We start from the raw sequence: 17,425 nt of genomic DNA, 5'->3' as shown, positions 1-17,425 counted from the left end.
TGTGGGCCTAGCAGTGGTTCCTGACATCTGTCAGCCTGCTCATTGAAGCAGCTGCTGAAGCAGTTTCCCTTTTGAACTACTTGAAATATATTTTTCATTCCCAAGCTTTATCCTTCCGGGCCCTTCTCACCCTCCCCCACTGCCGCCAAATAATTTTGCGCATCATTTTGCTCTCAAAATAATTAGCTGTAAAGTGCTTTGTGAAGGCCTGAAGTTGTGAAAGGTGCTATGCAAGTTCTTTTTTTTCTTTCAAATGGTTCAATGGTGCTCGAGCCATGACCTCCCTGGGAGACTGCAGAGACAAAACCACATCTTCTATTCTCTGGCATACGCCAATAGTGTGTTGTATCATCATAATGCCTTTAGGATATCCACTGGCTTGCATCCCCTCTCCTCTACCTCCCCCCCCCCCCCCCCCCCACTCCCCCATCCCACTGCATGGGGTTGCCAACTTTCCAGGATTTCCATGGAATCCGCAGAAATGAAAGATTAATCTCATGGACACAGCTGAGAGCAAATCTTTTTTTTTTAAAGTATGTTTATTCAGAATTTTTCAACAAAAATTTTCAACCATTCAAACCCCACCCCGTAACAAAAAAGAAAAGAAAAATACCAGAGCAAGACATAGACAATCCAACATAATACAGAACTTGTACAATGGGTTCCTCCCGCACATATTGACTTTCCCATATGTTTATGTTTTTCCTTTCTCAAGTGCCCCTCGGAAAAAACCCTTTCCCCGCCCACCCTTATACCCCCCCGAAAGAGACACCGCCCCCCTCCCCTCCCCCCCCTCCCTCCCTGGATTGCTGCTGCTGCCGACCTCCCTCCATCTAACGCTCCGCGAGATAGTCTAGGAACGGTTGCCACCGCCTGAAGAACCCCTGCACAGACCCTCTCAAGGCAAACTTTATCCTCTCCAGCTTGATGAACCCTGCCATGTCATTTATCCAGGCTTCCACTCTGGGGGGCTTCGCGTCTTTCCACAATAGCAAGATCCTCCGCCGGGCTACCAGGGACGCAAAGGCTAGGATACCGGCCTCTTTCGCCTCCTGCACTCCTGGCTCGTCCGTCCCTCCAAATAGTGCCAGCCCCCAACTTGGCTTGACCTGGACTTTCACCACCTTAGACATAGTCGTCGCAACACCCCTCCAGAACCCATCCAGTGCCGGGCACGACCAGAACATATGGGCGTGGTTCGCCGGGCCTCCTGAGCACCTCCCACATCTGTCCTCCACCCCAAAGAACCTACTCAGCCTCGCCCCTGTCATATGCGCTCTGTGAATAACCTTAAACTGTATCAGGCTAGGCCTGGCACACGAGGAAGAGGAATTAACCCTACTTAGGGCATCAGCCCACAGACCCTCTTCAATCTCCTCCCCCAACCCCTCCTCCCATTTGCCCTTCAGCTCCTCTACCAAAGCCTCCTCCTCTTCTTTCATCTCCTGATATATAGCCGACACCTTGCCCTCTCCGACCCATATACCTGAAATCACCCTGTCCTGAATCCCCTGTGCCGGGAGCAACGGGAATTCCCTCACCTGTCGCCTCACAAACGCCCTCACTTGCATGTACCTGAAAGCGTTTCCCGGGGGTAGCCCAAACTTCTCCTCCAGCTCCCCTAGGCTCGCAAATGTCCCATCGATGAACAGGTCCCCCATTCTTCTAATCCCTGCCTGATGCCAGCTCTGAAACCCTCCGTCCATCCTTCCTGGGACAAACCGATGGTTATCTCTGATCGGGGACCACATTGAGGCTCCCGTCGCACCCCTGTATCATCTCCACTGCCCCCAGATCTTTAGCGTTGCCATCACCACCGGACTCGTGGTGTACCTTGTCGGCGAGAGCGGCAGCGGTGCCGTCACCAGCGCCCCCAGACTCGTTCCTTTGTAGGACGCCATCTCCAACCTCTTCCATGCTGCCCCCTCTCCCTCCATCACCCATTTACGGATCATCGCCACGTTGGCTGCCCAATAGTAGCCACCCAGATTCGGCAACGCCAGCCCTCCTCTATCTCTACTACGGTCCAGAAATCCCCTCCTTACCCTCGGGGTCTTGTTTGCCCACACAAAACCCATAATGCTCCTGCCTACCCTCTTAAAAAAGGCCCTGGTGATCATAATTGGAAGGCATTGGAACAGAAAAAGAAACCTCGGGAGGACCATCATTTTAATCGACTGTACTCTGCCCGCTAGCGAGAGTGGCAACATGTCCCATCGTTTGAAGTCCTCCTCCATCTGCTCCATCAGCCGCGTCAAATTAAGTTTATGCAGGGCCCCCCAACTCCTAGCTACTTGGATCCCCAAGTACCGAAAGCTCCTTTCCGCCCTCCTCAACGGTAGGTCGTCTATCCCTCTTCCCTGGTCCCCTGGATGCACCACAAAGAGCTCACTTTTCCCTACGTTGAGTTTATAGCCCGAGAAGTCCCCAAGCTCCCTTAGGATCTGCATGACCTCCACCATCCCCTCCACTGGATCCGCCACATACAGCAACAGGTCGTCTGCATACAGCGACACTCGATGCTCCGCTCCCCCTCGGACCACCCCCCTCCATTTCCTGGACACCCTTAATGCCATGGCCAAAGGTTCAATTGCTAATGCAAACAACAGCGGGGACAGGGGGTACCCCTGCCTCGTCCCTCGATACAGCCGAAAATACTCCGACCTCCGCCGATTCGTAACCACACTCGCCACCGGGGCTCTAAATAGGAGCTTAACCCAACTGATAAACCCCTCCCCAAGCCCAAACCTCCGCAACACTTCCCAGAGATACTTCCACTCTACTTGGTCAAAGGCCTTCTCCGCATCCATAACTGCCACTATCTCCGCTCTCCCTCCACCGATGGCATCATTATCACGTTTAGGAGCCTCCGCACATTGGTGTTTAGCTGCCTGTCCTTTACAAATCCCGTCTGGTCCTCGTGAATCACCCCCGGGACACAGTCCTCAATCCTCGTAGCCAGCACTTTTGCCAGCAACTTAGCACCACATTAAGGAGCGAAATCGGCCTAGACGACCCACATTGCAGTGGGTCCTTATCCCGCTTCAGGATCAAAGAGATCATCGCCTCAGACATTGTCGGGGGCAGGGTCCCCCCCTCCCTTGCCTCATTGAAAGTCCGCACCAGCAACGGGGCTAACAGGTCTACGTACTTCCTGTAGAACTCAACCGGGAACCCATCTGGTCCCGGGGCCTTCCCCGCCTGCATGCTCCCCAGGCCTTTAATCAGCTCCTCCAACCCAATTGGCGCCCCCAAACCAGCCACCTCCTGCTCCTCCACCCTAGGGAACCTCAGTTGATCCAAAAATCGTCGCATCCCCTCTTCCCCCGCTGGGGGCTGAGATCTGTACAGCTCCTCATAGAAGGCCTTAAATGCCTCATTTACTTTCACCGCACTCCACACCATAGTTCCTCTGCCATCCTTGACTCCACCTATCTCCCTCGCTGCCATCCTCTTACGGAGCTGATGTGCCAGCACCCGGCTCGCCTTCTCCCCATACTCATACGTCGCCCCCTGTGCTTTCCTCCACTGTGCCTCTGCCTTCCCTGTGGTCAACAGGTCGAATTCCGTCTGGAGACTTCGCCTCTCCCTAAGTAGTCCCTCCTCGGGGACCTCTGCATATCTCCTGTCCACCCTTAAAATCTCCCCCACTAACCTCTCCCTTTCCCTGCCCTCTCTCCTCCCTGTGAGCCCTGATGGAGATTATCTCTCCCCTGACCACCGCCTTCAGCGCCTCCCATACTACTCCCACCTGCACCTCCCCATTGTCGTTGGCCTCCAAATACCTTTCAATGCACCCCCATACCTCCCGCACACCTCCCCATCTGCCAGTAATCACACATCCAAACGCCACAGCAGGCATTGGTCCCTCCCCTCTCCCAACTCCAGTTCCACACAGTGCGGGGCGTGGTCTGAGATGGCTATGGCCGAATACTCCGTTCCCTCCACCTTCGGGATCAGCGCCCTGCTCAGAACAAAGAAATCTATCCGGGAGTAGGCTTTGTGTACGTGGGAGAAAAAAGAAAATTCCCTGGCCAGGGGCCTGGCAAATCTCCACGGATCCACTCCCCCCATCTGGTCCATAAACCCCCTAAGCACCTTGGCCGCAGCCGGCCTCTTCCCCGTCCTAGATCTGGAACGATCTAATGCTGGGTCCAACACCGTGTTAAAATCCTCTCCCATTATCAAGCTTCCAACCTCCAGGTCCGGAATGCACCCCAACATACGCTTCATAAATCCAGCATCGTCCCAGTTCGGGGCGTATACGTTTACCAATACCACCCACGCCCCCTGCAGCCTACCATTCACCATCACGTATCGACCTCCATTGTCCACTACTATGTTCTTGGCCTCAAACGACACCCGCTTCCCCACCAGTAATGCCACCCCTCTATTCTTCGCATCCAGCCCCGAATGGAACACCTGTCCTACCCATCCCTTTCTTAACCTGACCTGGTCTGCCACCTTCAAATGTGTCTCCTGAAGCATGACCACGTCTGCCTTCAGTCCCTTTAAGTGCGTGAACACTCGGGCCCTCTTAACCGGCCCATTCAAGCCCCTCACATTCCACGTTATCAGCCGGATGGGGGGCTTCCCAACCCCCCAACCCCCCCCTGCCGACGAGCCATCTCCTGTTTTAGGCCAGTCCTGTGCCCGCGCCTCCCGCACCCTCCAGTCGGCCAGACGGGGGACCCCCGCCCCGACCACCTCTTCTGTTTTCAGTTCCCCCCTCGGCCAATGCAGCAGCAACCCTATTTCCCCCCCCTCCCCCCTTCCCCCTCCCCCGCTAGATCCATATCTAGCTCTTTTGCTCCCCCCATAACACTCCCGTAAGTCAGCTGACCCCGGCTTCCCCCGCCTTCCCGTTGACCCCCCCCCCCCCCCCCCCGGTGTGGAAATCCCCCCTCCTCCTCCTCCCCGGTAATCGGTGAGCGCTCCTCCATCCCCCCCCTCCGCCCTTCCCTAACGTGGGAAAAAGCCCAAGCTGTCCTGAGCCAGCCCTGTCCCCTCTGGCGCAGCTCCTGTTGCGGCCTTATCCCAATTCCCTCATCCCCGAGCCTCCCCTCCCTCCAGCACCGGCGCCCACATTCCCCACAGTCTCCCCATCAGATCTCTTCCCCTATCCCCATCCATTGCCCCACCCGTGGAACATTCCCTACGCATAGCTAAAACCCTGTATACAACCGACATCCCCCCCATAACCACAGACCCTCAGTTTGAGTCCAATTTTTCAGTTTGAATAAAGGTCCAAGCCTCTTCAGGAGTTTCAAAGTAGTGGTGTCGATCCTGAAACGTGACCCACAATCGCGCTGGCTGCAGCATTCCGAATCTCACCCCCTTCCTATGCAGTACTGCCTTGGCCCGATTAAAACCAGCTCTCTTCTTTGCCACCTCCGCGCTCCAGTCCTGGTAGATTCGGATCATCGCATTCTCCCATCTGCTGCTCCGCTCTTTCTTGGCCCATCTCAGGACACACTCTCTGTCCACGAAACGATGAAACCTCACCACTACCGCCCTTGGCGGCTCGTTGGCCTTGGGTCTCCTCGCCAGGACCCGATTAGCCCCATCTAGCTCCAGGGGACTCGGAGAGGCCTCCGCACCCATCAGCGAATGGAGCATCGTGCTCACATATGCCCCGGCATCGGTCCCCTCCACCCCTTCAGGGAGACCCAGAATCCGAAGATTCTTCCTCCTCGACCTGTTCTCCAGGTCCTCGAATCTTTCGGCCCACCTCTTGTGGAGCGCCTCGTGCGCCTCCATCTTCACCGCCAGGCCTAAGATCTCGTCCTTGTTCTCGGTGGCTTTTTCCCGCACCTCTCGGATCTCTACCCCTTGGGCCTTCTGGGTCTCTTTCAGCCCCTCGATCGCCGTCAGCAGTGGCGCCAGCACCTCTTTCTTAAGCTCCTTCACGCAGCGCCTGAGAAACTCCTGCTGCTCCGGCCCCCATGCTGCTCGATCTCCGCTCTCCGCCATCTTGTTTTTCCTCGCTCGTTTCTTTCGCTGCTCCAAAGCCGCTTTTTTTACCGCTCCACTTCTGGTCCACTCCATATACTATGGAAGGGGGACCTTGCTCTCACCTTCCCACACGGGAAGTCGTCGGAAAATTTCCGTTGGGGCTCCTCTTGAGAGCCCAAAAGTCCGTTCTAGCGGGAGCCGCCGAAATGCGCGGCTTAGCTCCGCATCGCCGCAACCGGAAGTCGCTGAGAGCAAATCTAATTAGAAACATCACACCGGAATTAAAAAAGAATTGTGTATTTTATTTATTTTTCCATTGACACTCTTATTCATTATTTATGGAAACAGCAACAATTGGGTAATGTCATGCCCTTTGAAGGCATATCCTATGTACAACTTCAAATATGGACTGTGTTCATATGGAAGCTTCTGGAACTGTCTTTTTTTTAATGCTTACAAGATGGCCACCAATTATCAGGTGACCGTTGCTACTTAAACACGGACTGTTTCAAGTTCCTGATTGAATCACCCTGGGTAGTGGCTCCTCCTTGAATGGACATGCCCAAGCAGTACACCTTTGTGGAATTCACATTTGCCAATGTTCATAGTTTAGTCCAAATTCTGAATCAGCTCCATGTCTCCAAGTTTGCAATTTAACAAAAGAAAACAAAAGAGACCAGTTATCCACAAGTGAGTGTGAATGGCTATAAACTATCTCCTAATGTGTAGTAATAGCCTCAGACTACCAATTCATTCTGAGTGGACAATGCAAGTATTGGTCATGTGACCAAAACCCAAGCTTGAGATAACACATTTTATTTTCCAAAGACCCAAGCATTCTGCAAAGAACATCACAGCAGAATGCCAGCAACAGACCAAGGCGGTAACAGTGAAGTCTTTTAAAACTGGGATTTTAAAAAAGCCTGATTTCTAACTCACATTTAAATGTAAAGACATTTGACCTCAAAACCACAAGTACCTAACTTTGTGACCTGCTGAGTGTTCATCTCTTGAAAGTAATCCTGCAATAATCCTGATATCCGCCTTCAGTAATTTTAACTCATCTAAATTACAATTCAAGAGTGGAAAAGACAAATTTCCTTTACTAAGATGGCAATGACTGTTGTGCAACAAGCCAGATATGTGAACCATCTTTTGTTTACAACTAATAAATGTACACTTTTCTCGCTAACTGAATTTTTTTCTGGTGTGTGTGTGTTTGTGTGTTTAGACTGTTTGGGCAAAGGCATAAATAAATAATCATCATTGTTTAAGCCCCCAGAAGCTTGCAGCACTTATTAAAATTGACCACACACTCTGGAGCCTAAGAGACACACATATCTTCCACTCCAAAAAACACACAGGTTAAAGACGGTAAGTGAAAGGATGCAAGACTTTTGGTTCACTAGTTTTTTCAAAAGAATTCCAATTAAGAGGCAATCCACCTAACCTGCACATCTTTGGGTTATGGGGGTGAGACCCATGCAGACACGGGGCCAGGGGGAGGGGGAGAGGGAAATGTGCAAATGTCACACAGACAGTGACTCGTGCCCGGGATCGAACCTGGATCCTCGGCGCCATGAGGATGCAGTGCTAACTACGGCACCACCGTGCTGACCTGGATTTTAGTTCACTCCTGCCCCTGTCTGTAACAATAATAAAAAGCATTTGGAGGATGGAGATCATCTGATGAAGTCTATAGGAATATGTTAACCAAAATCCGTAATGCGACATTGCCCTTTCCTCACCCTTGTTCCACCACGCCCAGAGATTAATGACCGACCCTTCCTTTTCCAATTTGCATCCTCTTTGGTTGGTAATGAGCAGCAGAATGGTGGGTGAATAATCTCCAGACTAATCCCTCAAAGTGGTCTTGAAATGTTCACTAAAAGGAGCCTAATTTTTCAACCACCCTTTCCATCACTATTCTTTTTTTTTAAATTTAGAGTACCAAATTGTTTTCCAATTAAGGGGCAATTTAGCATGGCCAATCCACCTAGTCTGCACATCTTTGGGTTGTGGGGGTGAAACCCACGTAAACACGGGGAGAATGTGCAAACTCCACACGGACAGTGACCCAGAGCCGGGATCGAACCTGGGACCTTGGCGCTGTGAGGCAGCAGGGCTAACCCACTGCACCACCGTGCTGCCACTTCCATCACTCCTCTAGCAAGATGTTCAAAATGCATCCGGATGCTTCTCCCTGTTGGAAAGAAGTTGGTGCAGTCCTCCATATGGCTGACTGTACTTAAAGGGGTACTGTAATATCCTGATCAAAACATTGGCCAGTAACTCCCTCAGAAAGGCATTGCCATTCTCACCGGACTTACATTTGCTGGGAAGTGGGGGAGGTCAGACTGGAGAGAATGTCAGTCCAGGGGGTCAGGGCCAGGCCGGAGGGGCGAGTCAGTCCGGGAGAGGAGAGGGTCGGACTGGAGGGGGGTGAGTCAGTCTGGGAGAGGGGGAAGGGTTATTCAGGGAACTAGGTCGGACTTCCCGGGGCCCGACTCATGCGCGTTGCGAATGGGATAACAAAGCGGCCGAAACCCGCACTGCACAGGTGCAGACGTCTGAGAACCGCACTGCGCATGTGCAATGACGCACAGAGAGTCAGGACGCCAACGTCATGACGTGTTCGAACTGTGGCACCACTCATTTAAAGAAGCACTGCCCTGCAAGAGGCAGACACTGTTTAAACTGCAGGAAGCCAGGCCACTATGCAGCCCTGTGCAGATCTTGATGTACCATCAATTGACGACAGACGAGGAGTCGGGAGAAAAACTGTGGCTTTAATCAGCTTAAAGTCACCTGCTGGCAGCCGGTCCCAGAATGAGGGCAGGGCTGGAGGTTAGCCACCTTTATACATGAGCCTGAGGGGAGGAGCCACAGGCGGAGCCAGCAGGGACAAGCCCAGGCATGTAACAATACAACAGTACAATACAATACAATACAGTGGTTTACCACATTCACCCCTTGTTTAAAAAAAAGAGTCCGGCGGGGGTGAAGTGGACGGGTTGAGTTATAGATCGAGTCTGTCGGGGGCTTTGACTCTCCGCCGCCGTGACCGCCTCAGTCCCGGCTGTGGTGTGGATATTGATGTCGGATGAGGTGTTGAGGCCTGCGTGTCCAGGACCGTGTCGTCTTCTGCGCCTTGTAGTAGATGAGTAGCAATGGGGGGAGACGGTGTAGGGTTGGGGGTATTGGTGATGGTCACTGGGGAACCTGCGAGTGCCAAATCCCGAAGCGAGACTATGTCCTCCCGACCGTCAAGGTGTGCCACCTAGACATATTGGGGGTTAGCATGGAAGAGAAGGACCTTTTCGACCAGTGGATCCGACTTATGACTCCTCGCATGCTTCCGGAGGATCACGGGCCCTGGGACTGTCAGCCAGGACGGGAGAGAGACCCCTGAGGTGGACTTCCTGGGGAAAACAAACATTCTCTCATGAGGGGTAACATTGGTGGCGGTACACAGGAGTGACCGGATGGAGTGGAGCGCATCGGGAAGGACCTCCTGCCAATGGGAGACTTCTAGACCGTAGGGCAAGAAGGACGGCCTTCCAGACCGTCATGTTCTCCCTCTCCACCTGTCCGTTTCCCCGGGGGTTGTAGCTGGTAGTCCTGCTTGAGGTGATGCCCTTGCTAAGCAGGAACTGACGCAGCTCATCACTCATGAAGGAGGAACCCCGATCGCTATGGATGTAAGTGGGGAAACCGCACAAGGTGAAGAGGCCGTGCAGGGCCTTGATGACTGTAGCAGAGGTCATGTCAGGGCATGGTATGGTGAAAGGGAAATGTGAGTACTCATCAATGATGTTGAGGAGGTACACGTTACTGTCAGTGGAGGGGAGGGGCCCTTTAAAATCGACGCTGAGGTGCCCAAAGGGGCGGGAGGCCTTTACCAGGTAAGCTCTGTCTGGCCGATAAAAGTGCGGTTTGCACTCCGCGCAGACCTGGCAGTCCCTGGTCATGGTCCTGACCTCGATGGAGTAAGGCAGGTTGCGGGCTTTGATGCAGTGGAAGAACCGGGTGACCCCTGGGTGACAAAGGTCATTGTGGAGGGCCCGAAGTCGGTCTACTTGTGTGCTGGCACATGTACCACGTGATAGGGCATCTGGGGGCTCATTGAGCTTCCCAGATCGATACAAGATATCATAATTGTAGGTGGAGAGTTCGATCCTCCACCTCAGGATCTTGTCATTCTTGATCTTGCCCCGCTGCGTATTGTTAAACATGAAGGCAACCGACCGTTGGTCAGTGAGGAGAGTGAATCGCCTGCCGGCCAGGTAATGCCTCCAATGTCGCACAGCTTCCACAATGGCTTGAGCTTCCTTTTCGACGGAGGAGTGTCGAATTTCGGAGCCCTGGAGGGTACGGGAGAAGGAAGCCACGGGCCTGCCCCCCTGGTTGAGGGTAGCGGCCAGGGCAAAGTTGGACGCATCACTCTCCACTTGGAACGGGATGGACTAGTTTACTGCGTGCATCGTGGCTTTGGCAATTATCTGTTTTGATGCGGTTGAAAGCCAGGCGGGCCTCAGCCGTCAGGGGAATAAGGGTGGATTTAATGAGTGGGCGGCCTTGTCCGTATAATTAGGGACCCACTGGGCATAGTAGGAGAAGAATCCCAGGCATCTCTTCAGGGCCTTCAGGCAGTGGGGGAGGGGAAGTTCAAGAGGGGGCACATGCTGTCGGGGTCAGGCCCTAGCACTCCGTTTTCCACAACGTAGCCAAGGATGGCTGGGCGGGTTGTGCGGGAAACGCATTTCTCCATATTGTATGTGAGGTTAAGGAGCGTGGCGATGTGAAGGAATTTTTGGAGGTTGGTGTCATGGTCCTGCTGGTCATGGCCGCAGATGGTGACATTCTCCAGATACGAGAACATGGCCCGCAGCCCGTACTGGTCAACCATTCGGTCTATCTCCTGTTGGAAGACCGAGGCCCCATTGGTGACGCCGAAGGGGACCCTGAGGAAGTGGTAGAGGCAGACATCTGCCTCGAAGGCAGTGTATTGGCGGTCCTCCGGGCGGATAGGGAGCTGGTGGTCCGCGGACTTCAAGTCGATGGTGGAGAAGACCCGGTACTGCGCAATCTGAATTACCATGTCAGATATATGGGGGAGAGGGTACGCATCGAGCTGCATGTACCGGTTGATGGTCTGACTGTAGTCGATTACCATCCGGTGCTTCTCCCCAGTTTTGACGACCACCACTTGGGCTCTCCGGGGGCTTAATACTGGCCTCTATGATCCCTTCCCGCAGGAGTCGCTGGACCTCCAAACTGATAAAGGCCTTGTCCCGAGCACTATCGTCTGCTCCTAGTGGCGATGGGCTTACAGTCCGGGGTGAGGTTGGCGAAGAGCGGGGGTGGGGCGACTTCAAGGGTCGAGAGGCTACAGACGGTGAGGGGGGGCAGGGGTCCATCGAACTCCAGGGTAAGACTTTTGAGGTGGCACTGGATGTCCAGATCTAGTAGCACGGCAGCGCAGAGTTGTGGGAGGACAAAGAGTTTGAACCCTTTGAACTCAACGCCCCGAACTGTAAGGGTTGCAACACAGTACCCACGGACTTCCACGGAATGAGATTCAGAAGCCAGGCAGATTTTCTGGGTCGCGGGTAAAATTGGGAGGGAGCAGCGGCGTACCGTATCTGTGTGAATAAAACTCTCTGTGCTCCCGGAGTCGAACAGGCAGGACGTCACGTGATCGTTGAACCTGGCTGGCATCATGGATTTGGCGAGGTGATGAGGTCGAGACTGATCGAGGGTGATGGAGGCGATCTTCGGAAGGTGGGCGGGCCGATCGGATGAGCAGGGGTTCCGGGAGGCGGCGGGGCGAATCAAAGATGGCGGCCCCCGCGGGTCGCACGTGGCGGGTGGTGTCGAAAATGGCAGCCAAGATGGCGGTCCTAACAGGTCACACGTGGCGGGTGGCGTCAAAGACGGCAACAAAGATGGCGGCCCCCACGGGTCGCACATGGCGGGTGGCATCGAAGATGGCGGCCAAGATGACATCCCCCACGGGTCGCACATGGCGGGTGGTGTTGAAGAAGTCGGCCCCCACAAGTTACACGCAGCGCTGCTGGGCTTACAAACAGGTCGGGCCTGGCAGACTTTAGAGAAGTGGCCCTTCTTACCGCATCCATTGCAGATCGTGCTCCTCACTGGGTAGCGTTGCCTGGGGTGCTTACCTTGGCCACAGAAATAGCATTTTGGGCCTCCGGGATTGGCAGGTTGCTGCACGGCACAGGTTTGCAGCGCCCCCGGGTCGGGTGATGACGGTGCCCACAACGTCCACGAGGGTGCCGCATGGTTGGAGGTGATTCCCTTCATAATTTTATATGTTTCGATAAGATCCCCCCTCATCCTTCTAAATTCCAACGAGTACAGTCCCAGTCCACTCAACCTCTCCTCGTAATCCAACCCCTTCAACTCTGGGATTAACCTAGTGAATCTCCTCTGCACGCCCTCCAGTGCCAGTACGTCCTTTCTCAAGTAAGGAGACCTCATAATACCTCCTGATACCTCGCACCACGAGGCCGCCAGTCAGGGTTCCATCCCGCCTGTCAAAGTGCCGTCGTCCCCTCCGCCACCTCTCCGGCGGTCGACCAGGATCAGACGCAAGCCTCAGAGACTGGACTTGTGAACGTTTGTTTTGTTTGCTCTGTTCTGTTGTCCTCCGTCAGTCACGTTAGACAGACTCATTCACATGTAAATACATTCACATACGCCAACAAAACATAAAACAAAAGGGGAGATGTCATGATATGCAAATATGCAGCTCATGAACACATAGAATAGGACACGACCAATGAGCAGTCCGTACACTCAGTGGTGGTATCTCACTATAAAAGGGGTGAGGCACTCACACCCGCCTCTTTCCACAGACCAACATCTACAGAGTGAGACAGGGTGTATCCTCAGCGTCGCATCCCAGCACGTGGCTTAGAGCAAGGCTGGTTCAGTCAGACTGAGTTACTACATTTAGATTAGCAGAGAGTCGAACTCATTGAGAACTGTGCTAATAGTTCAATAAAACACATTGAACTCATTTCAAAGTCTGGAGCATCTTTTACTCAAAACTGCATCAAGTGGCAGCTTGTGTTATTCCAAATTACATAACACATCAAAAGGGCCACAAAATTCCAAGCGCTGCAAGGGGCTAGCAGGGATCCAGCATAAATCGAGCAGCTTTTGCTGCAGATAGGGGCCCCAGCACTTCCGGGTCGGAGGCCGCGCATGCGCACGGTAACGGCCTCCAGCGGCCGCGCCGTGCTCCATGGTGGACTTGGATCTCGGAGCTGGACTCTAAAAATAACCCCCCCCCCCGATCGGCCGTGCACCCAACCCTGTCTACCCGCATAAACATTTCCCGGCCCCCAAAAGGCCCCCCCCTGCCCTCCGATCGGCCCACCACTGGTCAGGGCGACCGCAGACTGAGTCCGCACCCGCCACGTTAGTATCCTGACTGGCTGGACCACATTAGATCCACGTCGTCAGGACTTTGGCCGTTCGGGGGCGGAGAATGCTGGAGCGGGCCTCTGGCAATGGTCCCAGGTAAGCCCGAGGCGGCGCAGAAAGCCCTTCGGGGCCCGCAGAATTGGGGACCTGCCTCTGGTCCCAATTCCGTGCGGGGAAATGGATTCTCCGCCCCCGCACCGGCCGCGATTTTGGCATCAGGGTGCGGAGAATCCAGCCCCCTGCCTCTTGGGCTGGATTTGTCTGGGCGTTTTTTCAAAGACAATCTGAATGATTTAATTGCTGATGTAAACCAGACCATGGGAAGTCTGCTCTTCTGAGATTTTTCTGTTGTCCTGTTTTAAGGCAGATTCTCTTTTATTAGTTGTTGTTCGATTCCAGTAAACGAAGGTTGAGGCAGAGCATTCCAGTGACTGAAAACACAACAGAGCCTTGACATGAAGTTTAGTAATTAATGATATCAAGAGGAGCTTCAAAAATAAATGTATAAATCCAGAGAGTGAATTAATAGTCCAAGCAATACCTTATACTGGAACTGAGAGGCAGGGGGACAGCTCCCAACTGATTATATATTTACATATGCCTAATGTTCTCAAACAAAATTAGACACAAGCCTGAATTTTTTGCCTGTTGGGCGCACAAGCTCGGTGGGCAGGCCTGGAAGAGGGTGCAAAATGAGCTCCCAGCCGCAGTCGATCCCTGAACATGATTTCATGCTGGAGCGTCAGTGGCTGCTGACGTCATCCCCGCTGTTGCTCTTTTTAGCCTTAGTTTATTAGCTCTGATTATGTCACCTTTGCTCACGAGTCGCCAGGTATCTTTCTTATACCGCCACGTGGTTCAAGTTCAAGTTATGATTAATAAGTCAGCACACTGCTTAGTAAGATTGAAATCAATGGTTATTTATTATATACAACAAGTAATGTTTACACAATAATCCTACTATCTATATAATAAACCTATCACTACTGGCCAATACTTAGCTTTAGGAAGGGCCCACCAGGTCAGGGAAACGAATGGCTTATCCAATCGGATCTGGCCTGCGGGATTCAAAAGGCTGATACGGGTCGATGGCTAGGAGTCTTTATCGGATAGCGATCGCTGGATTCAAACTTACAGTTGCCGGTTGATGTTCTTGCGAAGATCTCGAGCAGGCGAAGAAGGGAGAGAGAGAGAGATCTGAACTTGGCCCCTCACTTTCTAGGGCCCAGGGGCTTCCCGCCTCCCGGGGCGGCCCTTGACCCTGAGTCCCAAGTGATTGGACTTGTTCCCAATCACTGGGTTCGATACGTCCAATTGCGAGGCGATTCCCCGATCGGGGGGTGGTCGTTCACCTGCCTTTGTTTCGGCCACTGCAGGCGCCGACAGGTCTGGCCCGGTATTCAATTGCTAATATGTTGCAATTGTTCCCGGGGATAGCCGATTAAACTGCAGATGTCTGGGTTGATGGGCTGTTAAGAGTCCTGAGTATAACTGCAAATGTCTGGGTTGATGGGCTGTTAATAGCCCTGAGTATGGATCTGGGCCGACTTCCCCAGAGCCGAATATGATATTCTGCCTGCAGCTGTCCGTTTGTGTCTTGTTACCTGCTTTTCCCAGCAGCCTTTCCGGTTAGCCATTTTAAATCGGGTTTTGGCCAAATTAATCGGGAAGCAGCCATTTTACGTGGCTACACTGCGCAGGGGAGGGGGTCTCTTCCGCCTCCGCCATAGTGAAGGCCATGGCGAAGGCGGACGAAAAAGAGTGCCCCCATGGCACTGGCCCGCCCGCGGATCGGTGGGCCCCGATCGCGAGCCAGGCCACCGTGGGGGCACCCCCCGGGGCCAGATCGCCCCGCGTCCCCCTCAGGACCCCGGAGCCCACCCGCGGCGCCTTGTCCCACCGTTCAAAAGGTGGTTTAATCCATGCTGGCAGGACAGGCATTCCAGCAGCGGGACTTCAGCTCATCGTGGGCCGGAGAATTGGCGGGGGTGGGCCCGCCGACCGCCGCGATTCCCGCCCCCGCCGACCGGCACGGGGCGATTCCCGCCCCCGCCGAATCTCTGGTAGCGGAGACCTCGGGACACAGCGAGGGCGGGATTCACGCCAACCCCCGGCGATTCTCCGACCCGGCTCAGCCAGGCTAGCCAGTTAACTGGCTAGTTAACAACTAACACATGTGAAATATGCGCTCTAAAAGCTGAGCATTGCTGGGAGGGCGGGCTACAAGACAACGGAGGATAAAGGTTGGTGCTTCCAATGCACTCACTCAGTGGGATAGCCACTGTGGAACTGTCTCAGGGAAATGCTAACCTATTGAAAAATAAATATCAACGGAAAAACTTCCACGAGTGTCTTGGCGGCACAATCATGTGTCTCCAGACACGTATGCTAATTTTATTTGAACCCTGATCTTTCGTCCCACCTTGGATCAAGATTGCTGCTTAAATGTAAGTGCTACCTTGCCAATCGCACCCCCCCCCCCCCCCCCCCAAACCCAGCCTGCCCTAAAGGCAGATGGGCAATGTTAAATTGTGGTTGATTGGTGTTTAGTTAATTTAAATTGGCTTCTTGATTGTCAGCGTACCCAGCTCTCACTTGGGTGCCTGCCAACTGAACAAACTTTGTATATAAAATTCGAGCCACGGAAGCAATAAAAGGATATTAGACAAGGTGACCAAAAGGCTTGTTCAAAAGAGATTTATAGATCACCATGATCTAATACAAGATAAAGAACTTAAATGGTGCCTTTCACAGTGTAGGGAATCCCAATATATTTTATAGACAATAAATAATTTTATAGACGTATAGTCGAGGTTGTAATTTAGGAAGGATGCAGTGCATAGCAAGATCCCATGGACACAATATGATAATGACTGTTTTAGTGAAGTTGGTTGAGTGATAAATATTGGCTAGGACACCAGGGAGGACTCCCTAGCTCTTGTTTAACTGGTGTCATGCCCAATTGAGAGGCCAATCAGATCCTTGGTTTAACGTCTCATCTGAAATAGAGCATCTCTGACACTGCGGCACTCCCTCAGTGTGGTACTGGGCGTGTCCGCCTCAATGTTGTGCTTAAGTAGCTGGAGTGAGATTTCAAATCCACAACCTGTTGACTCAGGTGCAAACATTTGTTTTAGCCAGCCACTCGGATAAAGCCACCTTTATCAACATCATGGTGGAATCTGCGATGCAGACTCACCCTTAGGTAGACCCTATTTGTTGCCCCTTTTTTTCCAACCAATAAACAGGCACACCAAGGACCATTATCTACCTCCACGTGTTAAGAAATATCTGGGTCTCCATAGTATTACAAAGGATAGATAAGTTCTGCTGAAGGTGCACAAAAGAGTTTTACAAAAATAATAACAGAACAGAAACATTATAAAAGTGAGGAAAAAGCTGGCACGCCTCTGTAGAAAAAAGAATGTTGATGGGTGCCCTGATGGATGTCTGAAAGGAATTCAATTCAATTGGCGTGGAGAAGATGTTCCTGCTTGTGGTTGAGATCAAAACTAGGCCGGGCCATATAATAGATAGTCATTAACGAATTCAGGAGAAATGTCCTTACATAGAGAGTGGTGAAAATGTGGAACTTGTTACACAGGAAGTAGTTGAGGTGAATAGCACAGATGCATTCAAGGATAACCTATATAGATGCATGCAAGCAAAAGATATAGCAGGTTATGTTGACAGAGTTACATGAAGAGGAGGGGGCTTATGTAAAGCATAAACACCAGCCTAGTGATCTGTTTCTGTGCTGTAAATTCTACGTATGTAACCAACTTCATCAAGAACAGATTAACAGGTCTTTCACCCTATATGCCACTTGCATGCAATTGGCCGTCACCTTTGCCTTAATAAAACAATCACTGTGCTCCGAAAGTAATGAATTGTGTAGAGATATCCTAATAAGGTGTTGTATGAATGGTATTTGTGGCTCGTGTGGAGAATAAATACCAGCATAGGCCCCTTGGGCTGAATTGCTTTTCTCTGTGTTGGCATTCTATGCAATTTA

At 52.5% G+C, this 17,425-nt stretch overlaps 1 protein-coding gene across 1 annotated transcript in view; it reads left to right on the top strand.

Annotated features, from left to right (window-relative positions):
• The window catches only part of LOC140415425 (lysophospholipid acyltransferase 2-like), a 150,468-nt gene that overhangs the window by 34,293 nt on the left and 98,750 nt on the right, over positions 1-17,425 (top strand). The window lies entirely within an intron of this gene.

This window comes from Scyliorhinus torazame, chromosome 1 (genome assembly GCF_047496885.1).
Source record: "Scyliorhinus torazame isolate Kashiwa2021f chromosome 1, sScyTor2.1, whole genome shotgun sequence".
NCBI lineage: Eukaryota > Metazoa > Chordata > Chondrichthyes > Carcharhiniformes > Scyliorhinidae > Scyliorhinus > Scyliorhinus torazame.
The sequence above is the reverse complement of the archived record's forward strand: the minus strand, read 5'-3'. Positions and strand labels throughout refer to the sequence as shown.